Genomic DNA, 24,156 nt, shown 5'->3' on the forward strand with positions numbered 1-24,156 from the left:
TAGTTTAAAGCCCGCTGGAGGAGATCCGCCAACCTAGAAGAGAACACACGCTTACCTTTGGGGGACAGGTGAAGCCCATCCCAACTGAGCATGTCCCTCGTTGTGATGTGTGGGTCGTTGTCTAGGAAGCCGAAGCCTGCCTCGAGACACCATTGCCGAAGCCACCAATTGGTCTCTCTAATGCAGTTCTCGTGCCATCTTCCGCGTCCGCTCGCTGGTAGGATGGAAGAGAATACCACGTGCACCGATCTCCCTCAGCACGCCGCCCAGAGCGTGGTAGTCCGTCATCAGGTGATTGGGGCTTCTCCTGGCTGCATCATTAGTACCCACATGGACTAGGACCATGGGGTAGTAATCAGTGGGTTTAATCCTGGCCTGGATTATTCCTGTCGCATCCCGAATCTTTGCTCCAGGCAGGCAGTAGACCTCTTGTGTTGAGGGGTCCTGGCGACAGATGGGCCCTTCCGTACCTCTCAGGATGGAGTTGCCTATGACAATCACTAGACACCTCCTCCTCTGGGTCTGCTTGGATCTCTTGACCTGTTCAGAGTGTGGAGAACGTGGCGTTGCTTCCTGCCCAGAGGTTTCAGATTCTTTAACTGACTACAGATTGGCATAACAGACTACAGACAATCTGTCACATTAAATATGAGTATGAAGATTTTATTGTCAAAAAAATTACACTTACTGTTTCAGCTAACTGCAGTAGTTGCATCATTCTTCGTTTTTCCATAGTAGCAAGAATAATTTACTTAAATTGTAAACACATTGCCTCCTATATTTTATCTGGGTAAAATAGAGACAAATGAGTGTAGATTCTTTAAAATGTTAACTAACTTTAAATAAAACATGGTGTCTGTAAGTAAAGGGAGATAATTAGCCATGTTAATCTGAAGTCAGAAGGCAAGGTAGGTTTGCACCTTAAAGATTAAACAAGATATATGTAGAGCACAAGCTTTTGTGAACTTGAGTTCTGCTGCTGTGAATGGACAGAATAGAAAAGTGTATAAAGTGGAATGATTTGAATACAAAAGGTGGGAAGAAGGGAGGGGCCAGGCTGGGAGATGCATGCAAGTAAAGAATCCATAGGAACAAAGAGGTTATGAAAACTAACCCAGGTAATGAGATAAAAATCCATAGTCCCTATTTAAACCACACTTAACACAATCTGGTCTGTGCATGATTTCATGTTCTGCAGTTTCCTGATTTTTAAAAAGTTTTTGCCTGAGAACAGCAATCCTGAGGTCATCAATGGAAAGTTAAAGTGTTTTGACACAGGCCTGTATGTCTTTCTGCAGGTGATGTCAGATCAGACCCCAATGCCTTCTGTGCAACCACATCAATGCAGACCACATCATCACTGGATCAAATGACAAGGGGCATAGGCAGAGGTAACAATTTTTGCCCAGTCTGGCCACAGAAAGCAGTTTAAAGCCATGATGAAGCAAAAGTGCATGGCTGCAGACAGCTTAAAAAACAGGTGAAAATTTGAACCCTCATTGCATGGGAAAAAGAGCAGAGGGAGTTTGGTCTGGGGGGTTTTCAGCCCCTGCTGGAGAGTGGGGCAGGTGTATTGGAGCCACCCCGAGGGGGGTTGGGGGACTCCAATTCACTTACCCCATCTTCCAGCACCATCTGGGGAACCCCTAGAAAGAACTCCCTCTTCTCCCTTTCCTCCCTCTCATTCTGAAAACTTTGCAGCCTCACAGGGAACCAGACATTGTGAGGTGAAACCAGCTGCGGGCTCACAGCTGACAGCTAGATTCCTCTCATCCCTGGAACCAACTGTGAACCTTTTTGTTTCAGGGGATCATGGCAACTCTCAACACTTCCTGCAAAATGTTATCAGTTACAGCGAGGAGCTGCACTTCTGTCTGCACCCAAGGGGTGCATCCAGATGTGTGCGCACGTGCCTCTGCCCCATCTCAAACTCCTTTGAGGCAGGACAAGAGGCACATGTAGGAATGAAAAAATGTTCCTTGTGCTGCAAACTTGCAGTGCAGGGAGAAAATTAGATCCCTGGATATCCAGGGTTCAAACAAAAACCCGGGGGAGGGGGAGAAGCCGGGTCAGGGCACAGTCCCAGACCGTGCCCTGAGGCAACTGGAGGCTCAGTCCTCCAGAGACTCTCTGGCACAGTGCCAGAGCATCTCTATGATTGGCCCTTTCCCTGCTCCTGAAGCATGCTGCCTGCCCGTGGTGGGCGGGCAGCAGTGCAAGCTGCAGGGACCTGGACCCAGTTTTTTCCATGTAAGCAGGGGGTTGGGGGGCTGGAGGAGGGGGGAGGGGACCTCAGGAGGCTGGAGACAGCAGAGGAATGAGCAGGGGGCTGGAGATAGGTCAGTCGCATCTTACACAGGGGTTAGGTGCTGAAGTCAGCACATAAAGCAAAAATCGCATAAGGCGAAAATCGGTGACTCCCCTGCTTTCCCCTGCTCTCCTGAGGCTGGAGGCAGCAGGGGAATGTCTCCATGGCTGTCTCCATCCCCCTGCTCCTTCTCCTGCTTGTCTCCAGCCTTGAAGGAGCAGGGGACTGGAGACAGCAGGGGAATGTCTCCGGGGCTGTCTCCAGCCCCCTGCTTGTCTCCAGCCTTAGGAGAGCAGGTGTAGCAGGGGAATGTCTCCAGGGCTGTCTCCATCCCCCTGCTTGTTCCCTTGCTGTCTCCAGGCTCCTGAGGCTGGAGACAAGCAGGGGAAGGAGCAGGGGACTAGAGACAAACAGGAGTCTGGAGACAAGGCCCTGGAAATAAGCTGGAGACTTCCTCTGCTTTCTCCAGCCTCCTGCTCATTCTCTGCTACTGCTGGTGAGTGTTGAAGGGGCTGGGAGAGCAAGCGGGGAGCTGGGAGAATTAACAGAGGGTGGGAGGAATAAACAGGAATGGGGGAATGAGTGGGGAGCAGAGGGAGTGAACAGGGGTCGGAGGAATGAACGGTGGATGGGGGGAATGAATGGGGAGCAGGGGAATGAATGGGGGTCTGGAGGAACCAATGGGGGTGGGGGGAATGAGCCTCCTGCTCATTCTCCTATTCTTTCCAGACTCTTGCTTGTTTTTCTGATCATCTCCAGCCTCCAGAGGCTGGAGAAGAGCAGAAGAACAATCGGGGGCTGGAGACCAGCGGGGGTGGGGGGGGAGTTGTCTCCCCTGGTGGGGCCTGTGACCCTGCAGGCAGGGTAGTCCATGTGCTGTGGTGGGGGAACTCTGTCCTGTGGGGGGCAGGGGACCATTGGCGATGCGTAGGGGGTGCACATGCACTCCCTGAGTATGGTGGTGCACCCCCTCAAAAAAGGTGCCACTGACACTGTTGGTGGTGGCTGTAGGCAGTTGCTGCTTGCCATCCCCCACCGCCAGTGTTGTCTGCAGGCAGTCAGCGATTGCCACTGGCCACCACTGTCGCTGCCAGTGGTGTCTGTGGGTGCTCGCCACTCCCCACTCCTCCCGCTGCTGCCAACAGTGCTGACAGTGTCTGTGGGAACTCCCCGGTTACCACTGCCACCACGCTCCCACCACTGCCAGCACTGCTGTGTCCCACCAGCCACCAGGAGCATGCAGTGTTCATGCAGGGGACCCACCCCTCCTAAACAGCCCCCACACCCACATTCCCCCACATCCCTCCACACCCACCCACATCCCCCCACCCTGCTTCCCACCCCAGCCTGCAAACCCCACATCCTCCCATCACATACCCACCATGTGATAAGGAACCCAAAGCAAACATTAAAACATATAGATATTTAGGATTTATTTTATTTTGATACTAGAGACACTGATAGGCTTCCAAATTTCTTTAACATTGTAAATATAACAATAAAATGTTGCCCATCTGATTAATCCCCCTTTTTCTCTCTCTTTTGTTCTAATTGTAAAAGAATGTGGATTTTGATGTATTTTAAAAAGTGAATTTGGGATGCTGTCTCAGTAGTCTAGCTGACACAAGGGACGAGTGTCCCCAGATACCAATTGCCTGGGCCCCAGAAGCTCCTGAGGTCAAGTAACCCTGAGCTGCTGGCCAGGGCAGTTTTCTATACTGCTGGGGCCAGGACAGGGCAGCTTTTTATACTGCTGGGAACAGCACAGATGCTGGCTTCAGGCTCTAGCTCCCCCTGGCTGCAGATCCAGAAGGAGCCAGGCAGGGTTATTTTGCCCCAACTGGCACAATTTGCAAACAAAGTGCATGTCCAAGCACGTGCACTGAGGCAAAAAGTCCCGGCTCAAATTTGCACCACTTCTATTTGAGCTGCTGCAAGCACATGTACTCCTTGGCATGTCCACACATGCAAGCACATCGGAAGTTCATTTACCTACAACTCCTACCAACATTACTCCATCACCTGATCACAATGCCCTTCTGCACATATGTTCTAATACTAACCTATACATTCAGATGTTGGTGTGGGGAGGATGAAGGAGAAGAAGGGTATGAATTATTTCCTTCTTTTCTTTTTGGTGTGGACAGAGATTTCAATACATTTTGTGGCAGCTGCACCAGTAGCATAAGCTGTGGAAACAGGGAGGAACTACTTCCAGATGATGTTTTTCCACAGAGAAAGGGAATAAGATTGTTTGCTAAGGATTAGAAAACAAACTCTCAAAACAACCAGCAGCTAGAAAATTGGAAAACAATGCCGTATGTTAATTATCCCCACATGTGCACAAAAGATCAGACAAACTGTAAGCAGCAGTTAAAAGCAAGTACAGGTCAGTCACATCATACACACATTTAACTTGCGCAAATTCAACTATACACAGGCCAGGAGGGGAGGCGGGGCTTGAGCTTGCACACGGAGCTGCCACTTACCTGGAGGCCCATTATGGCGGTGACAGCCACTGCCTCCAAAACCTCCCGCTGTCGCCATAGAGCCATGACCAGAGCTGTGTGGCTGGCCACCAGGCAGCAGTGGCAGTGTGGTGGTGGCCGGGCGGCACGCAGCCATCCCCACCACCACCCCACGCTGCATCGCTGCCACCGGCCACACAGCTTTAAACACGGTGCCACGTTCAAACTCAAGCCCCGCCCCCCCTCCCACCCCACATATAGTCACTGATTTTCACCTTATGTGATGACTTCAGCACCTAACCCCTCTGTAAAATGCGACTGACTTGCATATGCCATAGAACAATATGCTAGAATCATGTTGTCAAGGAAACTTTAAAGGGGAGAATCTAGACGGTTCCTTAGGGAGAATGAAAAGGTTAATGGCAGTGAACCTAGTGCTGAAGAAACTTACACTGAGAATGGAAGAAGAGTCCTTGTCACCTTGGGTGACTGGACTGAAAGGCCTTCCAAGCTGTGAGTGTACCTCCCTCAAAGAATGAAAAATTAAGTGGCATTCATAACTGTTGGGGCTACTTACCCCAGCATGGGGTCAAGAAAAACCATAACCATAGATAAAGAATTGGGGTTTATATCTAAGTCTCAAATTATGTTGCCATTCTTGTGTCTGTACCTTTGCCCTTGGTTCTTTTACTATTAATATTGCGATAATTTGCTCATTTTAAGTCTGCTGCAAGCTGCATTTTCCTATTACTGTAGAGCCCAGTAACACACTTATTTTTGTTGTTGTTGTCCCCACTCTCCTACTGTCACATGGAGACTGCTTCATTTGGGCTGAATCCACGGAGCCATCTATGGATTCAACACCTTGCAGTTGTCATAGAGCATATTGGGAAGGAAGAAAAATATTGGCAAACTGGTAAAATCTGTTTTAAGATTTGCTCACTTGCAAAATCTTCTGTCCTGCCATTGTCTATCATACCTCTTTGTGCCCAACAGTGAGTCCAGGGAGATCAGCAAATAGGTTAAGCCACTTGCCCTACTCAGAGGTTTAACACTGTGCAGAAGTGTGGGTTGCAAGTTAGACAGCCTTCTGCTGGGCTGCAATGTTTCTCTCACAGGAATTTTCATCATCTCTGTAGTAATTACATTCTAGGAACAAGATTGCTTAGTTTAAAAGAGAAATGCACCCCTCTGAGTTTATCCTTGTGACAGGCTCACAACCACCGCACCAGCTGATGAGTGTGCCCTGCCTCTTGAACTGCATCACATCTGGGTCTATTCGTCCCCTATGACTTGCTGTTTATACTAGGTTTGACCTTTGGAGGTGGTGATCAGTGGTCCCTGCATGGCCCAGGGTGACTCTATTGGCGTGTCTTCTGTGGGGCTCCTCCTCCCCTATAGCCTACCCCTTTTCACTCAAGTGTTTATGATCAGCTAGGATGACACTAAGGCACAGAGATGGGGTGTTCTCCTCCTGCATGGGGGCTCAGTGAGGATGGTGGCTACAGGGGGTCTTGCTGCTGTCCTGTCTGCTCTGAAAATTACAATGTAACTCGAAATCCAACTTAAATAGCTTAGATGCTGTGGTGTGCAACAATGCCCCCACACTGAGTACTTCCTTTAGGCATATGGGTGCCTCAGTGTTTGGTGCACCCTCCACTCACCCACCTTTAGGCTTGTGATGCCTCCTGCTGGGCCACCTTTCTAGCCCGGGTTCTGCCTGTCCTGCCTCCTAGCCAGGTATGGTAATGCTGTGAAGCGTGCCCCACCATGCCTACCCGAAGGTCACAGTACTACAAATCCCCCACCAGTGCACTCTGGGTCTGTGGACACTCTGCTGGGATGTGTGGTACCAGGGGGATCTGTGCTGTATTTTCCCTTCAGTGAATACCTATTGTGCTCACTGGGCTGCTCTTTCCCAGCCCTACCTGACCTGCATATTCCGGTGTGGGTCCCCATGAGTGCCAGAGAGCAATGTTGGGTTTGGGCTGCACAGCCCACCAACTATCAATTAAGCTGGCATTCGGTTGGGTCCCCAGTGCCCCATTGGTGGCTGGGGCTTTCCTGGCTTTCCCAGGGAACTTAGCACCAGAGAGAGCAACCAGCTTCCTGCGAGTAACAATGAGTGCGTCCAGGTCCTCAGATGCTTTGGTGGCAGGACATGCGTGCACTGCTTCTCCAGGCATGCTTACCCTGGAGGGAAGTGTCAGGTCCTGTCCACCCACAGGGAGAGTGTCCAGGTCTGCTGCCAGTGCCCCCACATGTTGTCTCCTGGCCCCAGACCAACCTGTGGAGTCCCTTCTGAGCACATGGTGCTGGCCAGCTTACCTGCAGACTAGCTATGTGGATGTCAGCGCCAAGGTGAGCAGAGTGGGAGCCTGTCACAGTCCTCATAAAGAAAAAAAGTTACTTTTAAGTTATGTAAACTAATGTGTTACAATACCAAGGAAGATGAGGCAGCTATATTTTTCATATCTTCTCCCTTCAGGGTGATCCCTCACACATCTTAAACTACACCTAAGTATTTTTGAAGCATGTGGGAGGTACAGTGAGAACTCAGTGCCTGTTTAGTTATCTTACTGTAGAATCTTAATGGAGACAGTTTTCATTTTTTTTGCCATACGGTTAGGAGATGTCAGCTGGGGGTAAAGGGGTATTCTTATGTTGACTTCATCTAATGGTAAAAACTACCTGTCCTTTGTCTTCATTTTAATTATTTAGCCTAATAATTCAGTGAAGCAGGAAATGGAATACATGTTTCTTCTCCCATATAAGCCCCCTAAGCAATAAGCTAGAAAATTATACTCTCTTTCCTCTTTTCTCTTTGTGTAATGAATATTCATTATCTTATGCAAAGTAGAACAGCTTCAACAGGAGAGACTGGGTGTCCTACACAAATATATATATGTATCTTACAACATAGATCTTAGAACAGGGAAGTGAGATATGAACTTTGAAATCCTGTCAGGCAGAAGAGACTAAAACCTGACTCTCCCACATACCTTGTGAGTGCTTTAAACATAGTGCTGCTGTTCAGTCCCTCATTTTTCATGGAAAACAGCTGCTAAAAGCATCTAGCTCTAGGTTGAGGCTATAAATCCAGTTTGGACAGTGGTGCTCCTGTAGCCCAGGGTAAGGCACCAAAGAGTAAGGTAAGTCCTTGAGAAGGGCATATTTAGGAGAAAATCCTCTTGTCAGCATTTCCCTTTGGATAGCTTGCAGAACTTTCCACCTAGTGTGCTGGCTCTTCTTAGTCCATTCTCTGACTCCTTTCTTTCACCATATGCTCATATACCTTAGGGCTATGTATTCTATTAGGTAACACAGCACCCAAAGAGGGAGTATTCCTCTCTTGTTTTCCCCCCACTAGTATGGAGCAGTGGTTTTCAACCTGTTTAGACTCAAGATTCCTACCTCCACCCCATAACTTTTGTGAATTGAGCAGCATCCCATTTTAAAAAATTCTTATCGTCTTGCAGAAAGGCCAGGTTGTGGGGGTGGAGGGACATCCTGAGCTTGTATTTATCTTCTCACACTTCAGGGCACCCTTCAACGTTGAGACTCACTGCAGTAGGGCTTGGAACATTCACCAAGTATGTGGGAAACTTCTACTTAGCTTCCTAGGTTCCTAGAGTAGGGCTCCCATAACATGGGACATCTAAGAAGTATTTTTCAGGGTTTGGCCAGAACCTTTCACTTGTCCTCTCTGTGTCAGTAATGAAATGATCAAGTTGCAGTGGACAGGTTTCATCTGTCCACACACAGGATGCTACCACTACCAGCAATAGTAACCCTTGTGAGATATGATATGGGTGCATATTTCACTATGTCATCTGGCCTGGGTGGGAACAGAACTAGACAACCAGACAGGAAAATCACTAGTGTAGCATGCGGTGGGCAAGCAGAGCAGGGCGCTGCCTAAGGGAAGGGGTTCATCATCACGGAGCTACTGCTTGCCTCACCGCTGCCTACCTTTCTCCTTGCCTCTGTGACACACGTTGCCAGCCCAGGCAATGGTGTTGTATAAACCAAAGCATTCTGGGAATCATAGTTTTGTAGAGAAGTAGCAGAGTTCACTGCTTCTGAGGTGAGACCTGACTTGCAATTTTTGCTGCCAAATTTAGCATTTTTACCCTCTGGACATGGGCTTCAGTGACAAAAAAGTGGGGTGAAATTTTCCCCCACAGCAACAACAAAAGTTTAGAGGACTATAATTCCCAGAATGCCTTGCACTCCAGGGTACTGCCTGACTCTGCTGCAGGAACAGCAGCGAGCAAGGTAAGAGAAGAGGACGGGGGGGGGGGGGGGGGGGGGGGGGGCGGGGAAAGGGTGAGTGACACCTGTCCCAACCTCATTTTTTCCATGCTACAGCTCTGAGAAAAATGTTTTCTCTATACTCTCCTTCCCAATGCAAGTAAGGCTTATGACGCTGCATCAATGGTACTGTAAGAGCAGATTTCCCAATAAATGCTCAGGCAGCAAAGTCTTCTTAGTGGAGTTCAGTGAAATGTAACCAACCTTCCACATGAATATAAGCAAAATTTCACTTCAACAAAGTTAACTATAAAGGTGGTTTCATTAAACTGCACAATTTACCTTCTGCACATACACATGGTGACAGAATACATCTATATTTATTCATATATCTAGCATATCATAGATCTGAGGTATTTTTAATTTTTTTCAAAAAATGCATCAGATACATGGGAAGTGGCAGGAAATAGTGGTGCATTTTAAAGCCATAGCACAAAGTTTTGATGCAGCAGAGTGCTGGGGTTCAGTCATTCATTTGTTGATGCCTCACATCAGTTGTATCAAGATGCATAAGCAAACATTTGATAAACAGAACTACATCCACAGTCTAGCACCTAAATAAGGCTTTAATAACCAAGTTCAAAAGGAACTTACTTAAAAAGGCCTCTGCATAAAAATTCCTGTTGAGAGATGCAAATGAAAACCAAGGACATTGTTACCTGTATATTTCTATTGTTTTTCTCTGGACAGTATCCACTGTTCAGAATTTACAGATATTTTCAAATGTTCTCTAAATTTAACTTTAAGCAATACACATTTATTTATTTACTTTTTAAAACTGTTGCTCCATAAATAATTCTGTAATTACAGAGGCAGTTCCATCCAGAGGTTCTCATCTCAGTCTCATGCATTTCAAACGGTACGTTTTTGCCTGCATAAAGGAAGGCAACAGCTTAATGCGAGATTCCTTCCAGTCCCATTTCTTTTCATCATGAGAGAGAACAGCACAGCAGACATCTTTCTTTCATCAGAGACAAGCACAGTGAAAGCTACTGAAAAATAAGTTCTGAGTAAAGCTTATTGGTCTCCTGGTTTTGTACACATATCCTCAGCTACGGAGAAATTTAACAAAAAACTTTGTTTTTTCTGGTCTTGTAATCAACATTGTTTTATTATTAACTTGCAGAACCAGAGAAGCCATTTGACAATTTGTGTTCTCACTACTACCCAGTCTTTGATGTCCCTGTGGATTTCATGGATTTCATAGACATTAGGGCTGGAAGGGACCTCCCAAGATCATCAGGTCCAGTCCCCCGCTCATGGGCCAGGAAGTCAGCTGGGGTCAAATGACCCCAGAAAGATAGGCATCCAAGTGTTTCTTAAAAGTGGCCAGAGTAGGTGCTTGCACCACTTCTTGGGGGAGTCTATTCCAGGCTCTGGGGACTCAGACGGTAAAGAAGTTTTTTCTTATGTCCAGCCTAAAATGGTCTTCCCAGATTTTATGACCATTAGACCTTGTCTTCCCTTGGGGTGCCCTGGTGAACAGACATTCTCCCAGTTCAGATGCACATCCCTTATATACTTATAGGCTGCCACCAAGTCTGCCCTGAGCCTTCGCTTCTCCAGGCTGAAGAGTCCCACCTTCGTGTGTACACCTTTGTGGTACATGTTGTCTGTAGAAACTAAAAAGCCAGTTGACAGAAGTATAGACAATTGCAATAGTCAGTTCTATAATGTAACAGAATATGACTCTCAATGCATAGCTGCAAAATATGACTTGTTTTGCATCCCTTCAAATCAAACCTTGCAGGTTAGTCTAACCTACAAGAACTGTATATTTCTTGTACAAGAACCCAGAAGCTGCTTGCAAATAGGAGCGTGGAAATAGAGGGCCTGGACAGATGACATTTATAGGTAGTTGACAGCAGTCATGAACACAAATTTCTAAACTGAGTTAATTTTGTCTAATGTGTAAGAGAATTACCTCTGAAAGAATCTGGATTAAAACCCTTCCAGTGTAAATTAGACAAGGTTAGATTTCTTCTGTCTCCCTCCCAAAGTAGCTTTGCTACCTGCTCTACTCCCACATGGTGATGAAGCTCAGCCTATCTGCAAGGCACCATAGGTTCCCTGTATGTTTTGTCCATTCCTGATTGTGCTGTAACACATCAATATATAAAACTGGTATAAATTACACTGGGCATATGTTTGTCCAGGACCATAACATGTCTTTGGCCAAATTGGACAGTATTTTTCTGGAAGGAGGCTAAATGTACAGAATGTTTCTCTGAGTATTGTGCTGCTACAGTTATAAAGAACTGAAACTAATAATTTTAGTAAGGATAAATAAAAGGGAAGGAGCAGGGCTCAGCATCAGCAGCAGTGCCCAGTTAGGTATCATTAGTGGGTTTGCTGGTGAGTTCTATGTAAAATTCTCATGTCTTCCATGTGGAAGAGAATGAATGTGTGCCTAGTTGGATGAATAGTCTTTGCTATTGAGTTGATTTCAGCTGGCTCTGAGTCATGTTGCTAGACTCATGCTAAATGACAGCCTCAGCAGCGACTCTTTAATGTGTGGCACTGCAGAGTTAAAAGGCAAACGCACAGCATAGCAATCTATGTAGAAGAAACAAAAGGTGAGGAAGTGCTTCTGGGTGACTGGAAAAGTTCAAACACTGCAGTTTGTGCTGCACCTGTGAGAGTGGAGCCACCCCTGGGAAGAGTCAATTTTCCAGAAGCTTTGCCTGGAAAGAAACCCAAGTCAATGCAGTCTGTGTCGGTGTCCACTCATTTCCCCTCTAAGTATTAACCGCACTTGGTGTTTGTCCTGCCCTGACCCCTCGCAGTCCACGCCAATCAGTTTCTTTCATTCCTGTGCAGAGCAGTCTGCAGCACTCCAGAACCAAGTATTACAATGTTACTGGATGATACCAGAGGCTCACTTGTCTGATTACCCATTTAGAAGTTTTCTTTCTTTTTGGAATTACATTTTTTGTGAAGAGGCCATTGTTTTGGCCACGTACTGTGTTCTTTGCTTATTACTTTTATTTTTCTATATCTCACTACTTGTCTGACCCTGCTCATTGAAATCAGTGGGAGGCTTTCCACTGACTTGAGGAGAAATTGATTGTTTTCTGATGTGTGCTTTGATGTTATAGAAGAAACTTTTCAGTTGAAAACTATGGTTCTAATTGATTGGTTTTTTGCCACTTTTCAGTGGACCAAGATTTTCTACTATACACAATAATGTGGTAACATACCTAAAATATTTATAAAGAAAGTGAAACTGGACTTTGATTATTGTGGAGGCTGAGTGGGGCAATGTGTCATGGTGGCTGGAGTGAACTGAGAATACAGTAGGGAAAGGTAATTTGGTTTACTAATGAAAAAAAAAAAAAAAAAAAAAAGAAGCAGTGGCCTGGGATGAAGAGATAGATAAAAGAAAATCCCTTAAGATCACACTTCAATGGACAACCATAGTCACTGCAGACTAGACTATTTCAAAGACTGCTCATCTACTTCTTCTACAACTAGTTCCACAATATCTTCCGTGCTGTCCCCTGGCACAGTGCCATTGCTGAAGCTATGGAAAAGGTCCAAGATAAATCAGAAATCTATTACTTTGAGGGCTTACCTGAATACGCACCTTGTGATAGCTTCTACCAAGGACTCATTTTTACTCAGAACATCCTTCTAATTCTGATCCACTTTTCTCTCTGCTCTAATCTCATTCCTGTGATTCTGATGAAGAATGAGTAGATAAAAATAATATTTATTATAAAAACTATTTTCATTAAATTCCTGAGATGCATATTATAATGGGGGTCTGGTTCTGCTGTAACTCAGGTTGTTATGTCATAAAAAATGTGATCACATGGCTGTATTTCTTTTTCTACCTCATCCTTGTGTCTTAAATTCACTCATTTTATGATACTTCAAGCTGCAGGCTCTTGGGTGCTGGGATATCTTTCTATTTTCATTATGGGCATGTGGGTGCTAAGGAAGTTAGAAAATGGTAACAACTGTCTCCATAAACTATTTTCTTCATAAACTCTCCAGTGGTGGCAGCTTCCTGTGGGCTGGCTGCAAAGCACTAAGAGCTGGTCTCATTCAAAGAACAACAGTGAGCACTATTAAAAACTAGACAGTAGCTACTGTGACTTTTACTTCTGTGAACACTGTGATAAGCCCTGCACTGCAACCAGTAAGTTAATTTCTGCAAATGATGGACCTCTCTGTTTTTAATACTGTCCAGCCTCTGTGCGAGGTATGCAGCACAAGCTCCTCAGCTGGAATGAATTAGAGGTGCTCCATTGGCAGTGGCACTACACTAATTTATTTCACCTTTGGTTCTGTCCATTATAATTAGCCATTAAAAAAACCAAAAACCTCCAAACCTTGAAGGTGAAATGCTCTCATATCTTTTATAGACTCTGGGCTCTTTTAAACATCTCAGTGATTGTAGTAATAATCACATATTGATTTCCTGACCCTTCTCGTCCCCCACAATCCATTTCAATTTTTTTTTTTTTATTTTTTTTTGCTATTAAATCTTCATTCTCCTCTACAGAAATCCTTGTGGGTTTTTTCCCTTCCCCCTTGTGGTGGGAGAAACCTCCCTAAAGTCCGTTGTCTAGCTGTAATTTGATTGACAGACAATGCGGGTAAAGAAAGACAGCTGTTTATTTGCTCGAGCAAAGACCATAAAGCCAGCAAAAGGCAAAATGGCCCCCCCTCAAGGGTGAGGCGATCTTTTATACTTCTTACAACAAAGCAAGACTATATGGTTAACAAAAAGCAATACTTGGGGTGGTGCTCTACAAATCTTTGTAACAGCATATTTCTATTAAGCTGAACTAGCACTTTTTTAAAAGCTAAAAGTTAAGTAACAGTAACATTATGTTAGCAAAACCTTACACAGTAGAAGATACTTCTCAAGGACACAACCAGTAAGCTCAAACAATGGTTTCTCTGTCTTATCTTACTTCTAGCTGTAGCTGATTTTTTTTAGCACACAGACACAGATTTACTTTTTAACTCAGAAAATGCTTGGTGCAGTTAAAATGATTACTTGACACAAGCAAAGGCCTAGCTATCATTCTGCCTTGTGGTCAGCTGCATTACTAGGCCACAGGTCATGCCTTGTATTCAGCTGTAAAGCTAATACTTCTTAAAAATCCAAATTATTGTAAACCTAACAGTATGCTTTCAGAAAACTATTCTATTTCAGGGCAATGACAAACCTGCGGACTACACCCTGCAGTACAACAGAATCTGTTGGAACAAAAACTGTGCATGCACTAACCTGATCCCACCCTGTTGAACCCAGTAGCTATACAATTATAAATATTGATCTCTTTTCCTGTCTTTATTATGGAGAATTGTGAAGTGAAGTGCAGGTACCATCCCTTCCAGAAGCCCACTTAGAAAAACAGGACACCTGCCAATAAGGTAAATAATATGGCTTTAAGTCAGAGTGTGTAGGCTGGAAAATTAAAATAAAACCAAACTAACTGTTGAACAGATTACACATTAAAATGACAAACATTGTGGGCAGTTAATTTATATAACAAGTCTAACTGCTGCTACACAGGAGGAAATCATTCAAATTACATGTAACAGACTGCCAATGTGGGCTCACCAGATTGGCTTGAGATACTTACCCTGGGCTAGAAACAGTGCCAGTGAACTCTGAGCGACTCCAAGGTTGGAACAGGGAAGCAAATGTAACCTGGGTGGCTGCCCAATAGTTGTCACCCCTGCCCAATATCAGGGATGGTCTGGTGAGAGTGGGACAGGGCTTCAGGCCAGCACCAATTTACTTTCCAGCCAGCCCCTGCTTCCCACAATAAGCAGCACTTAACTGATTTAACTATTTACACTTTATTTACAAAACAGGGGCCAGGCAGCTGCAAACTGTACCTATGCTGCTGCTTCTCCTGGGCTCCCCACTTCTCAGCTGCAGCATGGGTGCAGCTTCCAGCTGGTGGGGAGCTATGCTGGGGAAGCTGGAAGTTGCATCTGCACCGCTGCTGTTTCTTCTTGCTCTTCTCTCCTGGTCTCCTTCTATAGCTGGAAGATGACCAGCCCAGGCTCTGTTCCCCAGTAGCTGGAAGTTGCACTCATGCCACAGCTAGGGAGCAGGAACAAGCACGAGCAATGCAGGCACAGCTTCTGGCTGGTCAGCCAGTGTAACTCCTTGCAAATTCAGCATGGATGCAGGTGGAGGCAAGGCCTTATGGCTCCTTGGGTCAGATCCAGTAGCTCTGCAGGCTGGATTAGGGCTGCATGTTGTCACCCCCTGCAAGTTGGATTTTAAAATTATTCTAGTTCTAATGTGAAGTGTTACAAGCAGCATGGGGAAGGAATTTTAAAAAGCATATTCTATTCCAGCTAATCGTGTCCTTTTAGGGCAATAGAGAGAAAATGGAAACAGTTCTTTAGTAGGAATTTAAAAAGCTCTTATAACTGGATGGGGGGAAATGCACAGAGAAGAAGAATAGGAAAACATAGAGATATGAGAAGAGTGAGGAAAACATTCCTATTATGTTGCTACATTCTGCAGAGTGTGGGACCCAGGCAAATAATTATCATTTGTGTTACAGATACTTCAATGACTTGAAATATTTGTTGCTAGGCAAAGGATAGCATTAAAAACATTCATGGGAAATAAACAGAGCCAACAGCACACTTTAAATGGTTGACAGTTGTCCTCTGGTTGTTTGCTTGGTCAGCCTGTTCCCAAGGTTGTAAATGTTTTGAGGCCAGGACTGTATCCTTCTTTGCTTAGCACTTAACCTAATGGAACCAGGGTCTTGACTGAGACATCTCAGCACAAAGCTGAGCGCAAGAAAGAAAGAACTCTGACTGACTGCCAACAGCTGGGTAAGACTTAACATCCAGTGTCAAGCAAATGTGTTTGTCCCAATTTGGGGCTATGATCCTTTCACTCAAGTAAGTAAAGATGAAATGCTGCTGCTGTGGGTGTCTACAGGCATTTTCCTGATTCCTGTTGTACTCTTTCAGATTTCTGAGCTAGGTGTTCTCATGTTTGATTTGCTTTGGTCTTACACAGAGCTGTCATGAGTACTTTGTGATCAAGGCAGCCTCAGAGGGCCTGGGTTTGCTAGGATTAATCTATTCTGAAAAATTTCAATGTGAGGCAGTAACATGGTGAGGTACTCCACTCTCGCTCTTCAATAGGCACGTCTACGTGTGCACTTTAACGTGCATTAGCCTATTTTAATGAGCATTAAAGCATCACAAAGTGTCCTTTAGCTAATGTGCATTAAAATAGGTTAATGCACCTTTTTCTAGTACCTCACAATAGAGATACTGGATTTAATATACATTACCTGAAGCTCATTAATGAATGTGTAGACACATCCAATGAGGATCTCCTTCGAGCCAGGAAATAATTTCCCTGCCTGTAGCATTGCACTAACAATGCTTCACTTCCCAGTTGGGAGCTTGTGTATGTGGAGCAGATGTGATATGCTTCAGGACAGGACAAAGTTGCCTCGTAACTGAGTTGTGTAGACATACCCTTAACGTATGCCTGTAAAGCAGAAGCATGAGCTGGACAGAAATACCTATACTTTTGCTGGGTGAACTTGCTCCTGAAATGGACACAGTGTAACAGCAGTGTGTTTTAGTGCCTGGGCTAGTAACTGCTGAGGGAGGGGCAGCCTTGTGGATATCCTCAGGCTACAAAAATCTCTCATGATGGCTCTGGTGTTACATGCATAACTTTGTTTTTGCTTTGGCGCTCCAAGTCTCTGACTGAGTCAGAATGGAAATTATAACTTATTCCAAAGAAAAACTCGTGTTAAAATGATATTGTGAGTAATGTCCAACTGCTTTTAAATCACGATCAAGTCATGCACATTACTACTGGATTAGTCCTCTGCCAGTGCTGCCCATTATTGCTATTGAGCAGAATTTAGCTATGCCATTAAGTAAGTATTATTCATAGTCTGCTACCAGCCAGGTTGAATAGCCTGATGGGTTGGAGAGTAATTATGCATGAGATATTCACTCATAAATGTACTAAGACCCCAAGCACTCTGTGCTGCATGTGTCCTTGGGCTTCTTTTCACTGTTTTGATTGCTTGATTCATTTGATTGGGAAATGTGTCTTATCACTGCAGTGCTACAGGACCATAAAATAGTGCTGCCACCAAAGATAAAGGCTGGCAGCCTGCCTTAAATTTAATTCCTTGTCACTACAGATTCTTCCTCATAACTCTGAAAAGAAAACACCCAAAGGGAACATAGCTCAGTAATGCATTTTCTCCTGTCTTGTCCCACCTTCTTGTCCCAAGGTGCTGTTTGTGCATTTGACATTAGCTAATGCCATCCTCCTATCCTTGGCTGGACTCCACTTTCTCCTCCAAACAGTTCACCTTCTGCTGGCAGCTCAGCCCAGCTCTCTTGTCTGTCTACTTCATTTCTGCCTCCAGGAGCCAACTCAGTTTCTTTTGCTCCACTTATATTGAGCCTCCTTTGGCCACCTAGGCTCCTGACTGACAGTGCTCTGGTACCTGGTATCACTCAGCCTGCCCACAGCCTCTTACCTATTGCTTGTCTGACAAGCAGGACTGATGGGCTCGTAGCACTTCTCAAAACTTAGTATTTGTTATAGATTGCTTGTTGTGTCATATTGAAGTGACTTCTGTCTACCAATAAACATGTTTGTTGCCAGTTATCCTGTAATGCTTTCACTTGCAGGCTGTAGACCCATTTTGGATGTGGGTTCATTGCAATGCAGAATGTGGTTACCCACAACCAAAACAACTCATGCATCCTCCCTCTGGTGAGCACGCTGCTTTGTTGGCTGCCTCTTCACCTGCATCTTCTCTACTGGTCTGTGGTCATTCTGACCAGATGCCACCTTGGCAGCACAGAGCCAAGATCCATACTTTGCTATTTTAGTGTGCACTGAATTCATATATCTGTGATACTCCTGATAATTCAGCGGCCATGATGAATCCTTCAGTGTGTTCATCTGAAGATCATTGTCCTCCAGGGAGAGGATCATATCTAGTAGGGCTGTAAAAAATGGCTATGTTTTGATTCGGTTTTGGATTCGGCTGTTTCAGAGGGGCAGTGATTTGTTTCGGTGTTTCAGGTCACTGTTCCATTTCTTCCCTCCACCTCCCTCTTCTGAGTTTCTGTTTCCCCGCAAGCCCGCCTCCAAAACATCTGAAACATTTCAGATGGTTCTGTTTCGTTTCGGAGATGTTTTGGAGCCTTCCATTCCAATTCAGATTCAGTGTTTTGAGCACCGAAATGGGCCAAAACATCTCTGAAATGAAACAGCTGCTGAAGTTTCACACAGCCCTAATATCTAGGGCCATCGGAAAGACGGTTGCTTAATATAGATCAACAAGTAGATATCACAGGAAATGCAGATGGTCAGGCACAACTGGGATGGAAGAAAAAGGAACAATAGAGGCAAAGTCTCCTGGGCTATCAAAATATTAAGGACAATAATAGGACTTCTGGGAGACTTCATGTAACCCGTAGCTATAACAAAGGGATGGACTATTTGTTTGGAAAACCTTCCGTTTGACCACTGTATTTTGCAAGCTCCGTGACTGATTCTGAAATCAAGTATTTGGTAACCCTGTGAAGCCTAAATCAGACATTGTCCCAGAGATTCAGGACCACTTGTATCTCAACCGGTATCTATCTGAATCATGGACTTATTGAAACGTAGGGCTAGAAGGGACTTCTGGAGGTCATCTAGTCCAACCTCCTACCTGAGGCAGAATCACCTCTATCCAAACTATCCCATATAAATTCTTTTCTAACCTATTACTAAAGCTACACATTCAACCCTGTCACACAGTCATAAGACATAGAGGAAGAGCTATGTAGCATCAAATGCACAACACTTCTGGGTTTACTATCCATACATAAAAAACCTAGGTTTTTTATGCATATATATAAATACATATATAAATGTGGTTAGTGTGGGATACCTGGCATCAAATTTCCTCAGTGAATAATATATATATATATATATATATATATATATATATATATATATATATATATATATTATAATAACAAACACAATACCAAGTAAGCAACAAACAACAAATATAAGCTTTACAAAGAGAAACAATAAAAATATATACATGATATGACTACTTGGTAATGAACAAGCACTAACCAGTTTCACTATCACTGATGCTTCTCGTATTCTGAGTCTGGTGAGCAGCAGATTGAATCCACCTTCTTTGGAGCTTCTCAATGGATCCTATACACTTGTGTCACTTCTGGCCCTTAGCATAGGACACACACATCTTCAGCAGCAGGAGCCAGAGCTCGCACAGCCCCGATCAGTCAGTGTTTCAATAGGACAGCCTGTTTCAGTCTACCAGATCCTTGCTCTCATCACAGAGAGTTCCCACTGAACCCTCCCCTCAGGGCTCCTCAACATGGCCACCAGCCACCACCATGTATCCACCAAGCATGTTCAAGAGGGTTTCACTCACCTTCCCAAGATGGATACATTTTGGAAAGTTCTTTTTTCAGTACAAGGGAGTTACAATAGCCCCCTAACCAGCCACAGGTAAAGCAAGGGAACAAAGGCAGTCAGTGTACTGCTACTGCAAAAGGGTTGTTAAAATATGCTACACAGATCCAAGGAAGAGTCATGCCACCCACTCCAAACAACATAAAAACATAAAAAGCCCCACAGTCTACCAGTCTGGCCATCAGGTAAAATTCCTTTCTGACTCCAGATGTCACAATCGATCTGACCCTGAGAGGAGGGGCAGGACCCTCTAGCCAGGAGTTGCTGGGTTATAGTCCAGGCAGGAACCCTGGCACACCCAAGTCCAAATCCACAACCTTGGCTCCGGCCAGTACTTGTGAGGAAGATGGAAAAAAAAACAGCCCGGACACGTGTAGCAACAGGAGGGGAAGAATTCTTTCCTGGCAGGTGGAGATTCAAACTGGGGAGGCAACTGTCTCTAGCAGGTTATGGAATAGAGAAGATCCCACACAATTTACTGATTCATTTTGATGCACTGGCTGGGGGAGTAGTTAGTTGATTGCACGATTTCACAATGATTACACTCTTAATTCATACAACACAATTTTATTTTAAAATTCTTTGCTACGCATATAACACTGCTTAGCTTTAAGAAATACCACAAACATTAAGAACACAATAATTACATATATCAGAAACAATGCTCTGAATGCACTTCCTTCCCAAACAATACTATAAGAATTAGTATTACAAAAACAACTACAATTACAACTAAAAGTTAAATTTGAATCAATACTATTATTTTTCATAATATACTTACAATCCTAGAATTCCAAGAAGCCAAACACCTAAATATGGTTTCATTCCTCAGTAGTACAATTTAATGGGTTGGCCTCAGCAGTGATAGGACTAAGTCCCCTTCCTTCAGTCCCTTTTGGGCGCTCTGCAGCTTCAGCGTGAACTAAGAGATTTGTGTTCACGGAGAGGGTGGTTCAGGTGATCAGTCTGATCCGGTCTACACTTGCGATTCTTCCTTCGTTGTTCTGCAAGTGAAGTTTACCTCCAAATTGGGACCGTAGGTTACAGTTTTTATTGAGTGAGTTGCCGTCCTGGGCCCCTCCTACCCAAACTTGTCACTACCCCCAAATTTGGGCTCGGATCTTACTTTACAGATTCTTTTGCTTGGTAATTAGTTTCTTTTGTTGATCATTTTAATTACTTTGGGGAACTTCCATATCACTGCAAGTGACCTTTTCTTTCCAATCTTGTCAAAAGGCCCTAGGGTTTGATCTCTCGGAACTTGGGATATTTGCTTAAGGGTCATTTTTAGGTTCTCTTTGTTAAAGGCCTCTAAAGATAAAATTCAAGAGTTAAGACTTTGAGCAAAGTCAGGACCAAAACAATGGCCTAGATAAGGAGATAAATCTTGTCTTCTTCCTGAAACTGGCTAATGGGCAACTATTACAAACATTCAAACTATTTCATTCAATATGACAGCAACCACCTCCAATAGTTTATTTTTTTCCTAAAGCTGTATAAGGGGTGGTAAATAGTCAATTTTTTAGTCAAATCCAAACATCCTCAGGTGTAGAAATATATAAATTTGATGTGAGTGGAACTACAGGGCAATAGAGTATATAGCAGAAGCAAGAAGACTCGGGTACAAGTGCTGTCATTACTATGCAATCTAGTATTGATACACACACATTTTACCTTATGAAATGGTCTAGAAGTCTACACTGGGGTCTTCCAGCCACACTGTCTCAAATGGTATGGAGTTGACATCCTTATTTCTGCTGACAATGTTTGATGGATCATTACACTGAACAGGTAAAGTGATTTCTCCTTCCCTAGAGATGACCTGCTGCTTTCTGCATTCCACTATGAAGATGACCTGACATGGGGTAAGGAGGACTGGGAGAGGAAAATTCTGTTTAAGCCAGTGGTTCCCAAACTGTGGGTTGTGACCCCAAATGGGATCGCAACACCAGCAGATGGGGTCATGGGGTGGGGGGCTGTGGGTTCGGAGTGAAGGACCATGATAAGGAAATGGGGCCATAAATGGGTTCATGCTAAGGAAAAGTTGGGATGCACTGGCTTAAGATATGAATTTATAATCCAGGACTCTCCACATCAATCATATCCTCCTTCTGAGGACTTCATGAGGCCAGGGTTTTATTTATTTATTTTTGTCTTACTATCTGGCTAAGTGGCTTGGAAAGGAAAAAATGTGTTCCTAAGTTTCCTGTCAAGGCCTTGCTGCTAGTGGTTTGAACTGAATGCCCTTCTCATATTTTTATTTTTTCTCAGATTCAAAAACTAGTCTTCAGCGCAGCTCTGCATCCAGGCTCACTGCAAAGATCTGACCTGCCCTCAGTTGCTACAGACATAGGGAGCACTCCCATTATGAAGCCCCTCTGCAAGGATCCTAGAATGACTATTCCAAGGTAAAACAGAATTTCCCTTTCCTCCTCTTAGGGCATAACCATTTATAGAGAGTCAAATTTGGGACAAACTTTTTTTGTGTTCTGTTATTGACATCTTTTGATACTGTTTTTTATTTTTCTAGGGCAGGGGTGCTCAGCTTATGGCCTGTGAGCTATATCTGGCCTGCAGAGCCATACATCCAGCCCATTGGATCAACGCCACTGATCCAAAAATTTGGTGGAAGGGGAGTGGTAGCAGCATTAACTTTCATCAATTTGGGAGCCCTCTTACTGGCTCTAGAAGCCATGGCAATTAACCCTGCTAGAGAGAGGTAGTTAGATGTGTTATTCTGAAGTCAGTCAGAAGGCAGGGTGGTTGTGCACCTTTACAGACCTGCTAAATAATTTATATATATATATATATATATATATATATACACACACACACACACACACACACACACACACACACACAGAGAAAGCAAGAGCCCAAGCTTTTGTGAACCCAAGTTCCTTTCATCACATGCTGTAGAAAGCCATGTGGAAGGAAAAGGAAAAGTGGAAACTAAGCCTTAACTGCTTTGGTAGCTTTAGAAATGGAAAGAAAAAGAGAACTGATTCCTACTCTATATGTAGTGACACAGAGACTGCAGCTGAAATGTTATATGATAGCTGTCCATTTTGTGTAGTCCCCCTTCCCCCCCCAAAAAAAACAAAACAAAACAGAAAACCCAATGATTCTCAGATATCAGATAGCTTTAGAGCAGTATTGATATTGTAGCTTGTTCAGTTCCTCAATTGAAATATTTTTCAAAACAAGTGGAGTATCATGGTGCTCCTCCAAGAGAGATTGTGACTTTTTGTTCAGAAAAAAACAAACGGTTGTGGATTTTTTCCTGGTCTCCCTCACCCCAAGGTAGGAAGTGGGGGAGGGGGGGTGCTGAACCCATATCTCTCATTTCTCAAGAAATTGTCTTAAGCACCAGACCATGGCTAGGTAGAACCAAGAGTGCACAATTTCTCTTGTTGAAGCTGGTCCACTGGACAGCAAAGAGAGAAAGAGTCACACAACTAGAAGGATCGGTGGGCTTGATCCAGGCCAGGATCAAGCCCACCGATTATTACCCCATGGTCCTAGTCCATGTGGGTACTAATGATGCGGCCAGGAGAACCCCCGATCACTTGATGGCGGACTACTGTGCTCTGGGCGGCGTGCTGAGGGAGTTCGGTGCCCAGGTGGTTTTCTCTTCCATCCTACCAGTGACCGGACGAGGAAGACGGCAGGAGAACTGCATCAGAGAGACCAACTGGCGGCTTCGGCAGTGGTGTCTCGAGGCAGGCTTCGGCTTCCTGGACCATGACCCGCACATCACGACGAGGGACATGCTCAGCTGGGATGGGCTTCACCTGTCCCCCAAAGGTAAGCGTGTGTTTTCTTCTAGGTTGGCGGATCTCCTCCGGCGGGCTTTAAACTAGGCTCGTCGGGGGGAGGGGAGTACGAGGGCAGGGGAAGCTGTGGACCACCAAACCATGTGGCACCCACAAGGACAGCCCAGCCTGAAGAAGGAGAACATTGGGAACCTGAAAGCCATGGGGAGGCCAGCACAACAGAACAGGTAAGGAACAAGAAGGTAAGAAACAATGGGCCCCATGGGACTGGGAGCGGGGGGGCAGCAAAGGCGCCAGTCGCAGGGCTCAAGTGCCTATATACTAATGCTAGGAGCATGGGGAACAAGCAGGATGAACTAGCGCTCCTGCTTGCACTAAACACCTATGACTTAGTGGGGCTAACAGAGACCTGGTGGGATTCATCCCATGACTGGGCGGTACATATTGAGGGCTATAGATTGTACAGAAAGGACAGGTCGGGGAAGAAAGGGGGGGGGTTGCACTTTATGTCAGTGAGCAATATACATCAACCCTCATCAAGACAGAATCCGAGGCTGAGGAAGTAGAAGGATTGTGGGTTAGGCTACATGGGGGGCAAGGAGAAAGGGATTTAGTGGTAGGGGTCTGTTACAGACCCCCACACCAAGGGGAAGAAATAGATGCAGGGCTCCTGAGGCAACTCTCGGAGACCATAAAAGCTAAAGAGGCGGTAGTCATGGGGGACCTAAACTACCCGGACATCTGCTGGGAGACGCAGACAGCAAGGTCCCATCGCTCACGCAGGTTTCTAACTTGTGTACAGGA

General features: G+C 44.8%; 1 long non-coding RNA gene across 1 annotated transcript; it reads left to right on the forward strand.

Moving 5' to 3' along the window:
* The first annotated feature begins 15,753 nt into the window (after nt 1–15,753).
* On the forward strand, nt 15,754–23,581 carry LOC132249064 (uncharacterized). The gene is made up of 3 exons (XR_009460451.1): nt 15,754–15,915; nt 21,848–21,984; nt 23,225–23,581. It is a non-coding gene; the product is annotated as an uncharacterized LOC132249064 (long non-coding RNA).
* Nucleotides 23,582–24,156: the final 575 nt, after the last annotated feature.

Source organism: Alligator mississippiensis, chromosome 3 (assembly GCF_030867095.1).
Source record: "Alligator mississippiensis isolate rAllMis1 chromosome 3, rAllMis1, whole genome shotgun sequence".
Classification (NCBI taxonomy): domain Eukaryota; kingdom Metazoa; phylum Chordata; order Crocodylia; family Alligatoridae; genus Alligator; species Alligator mississippiensis.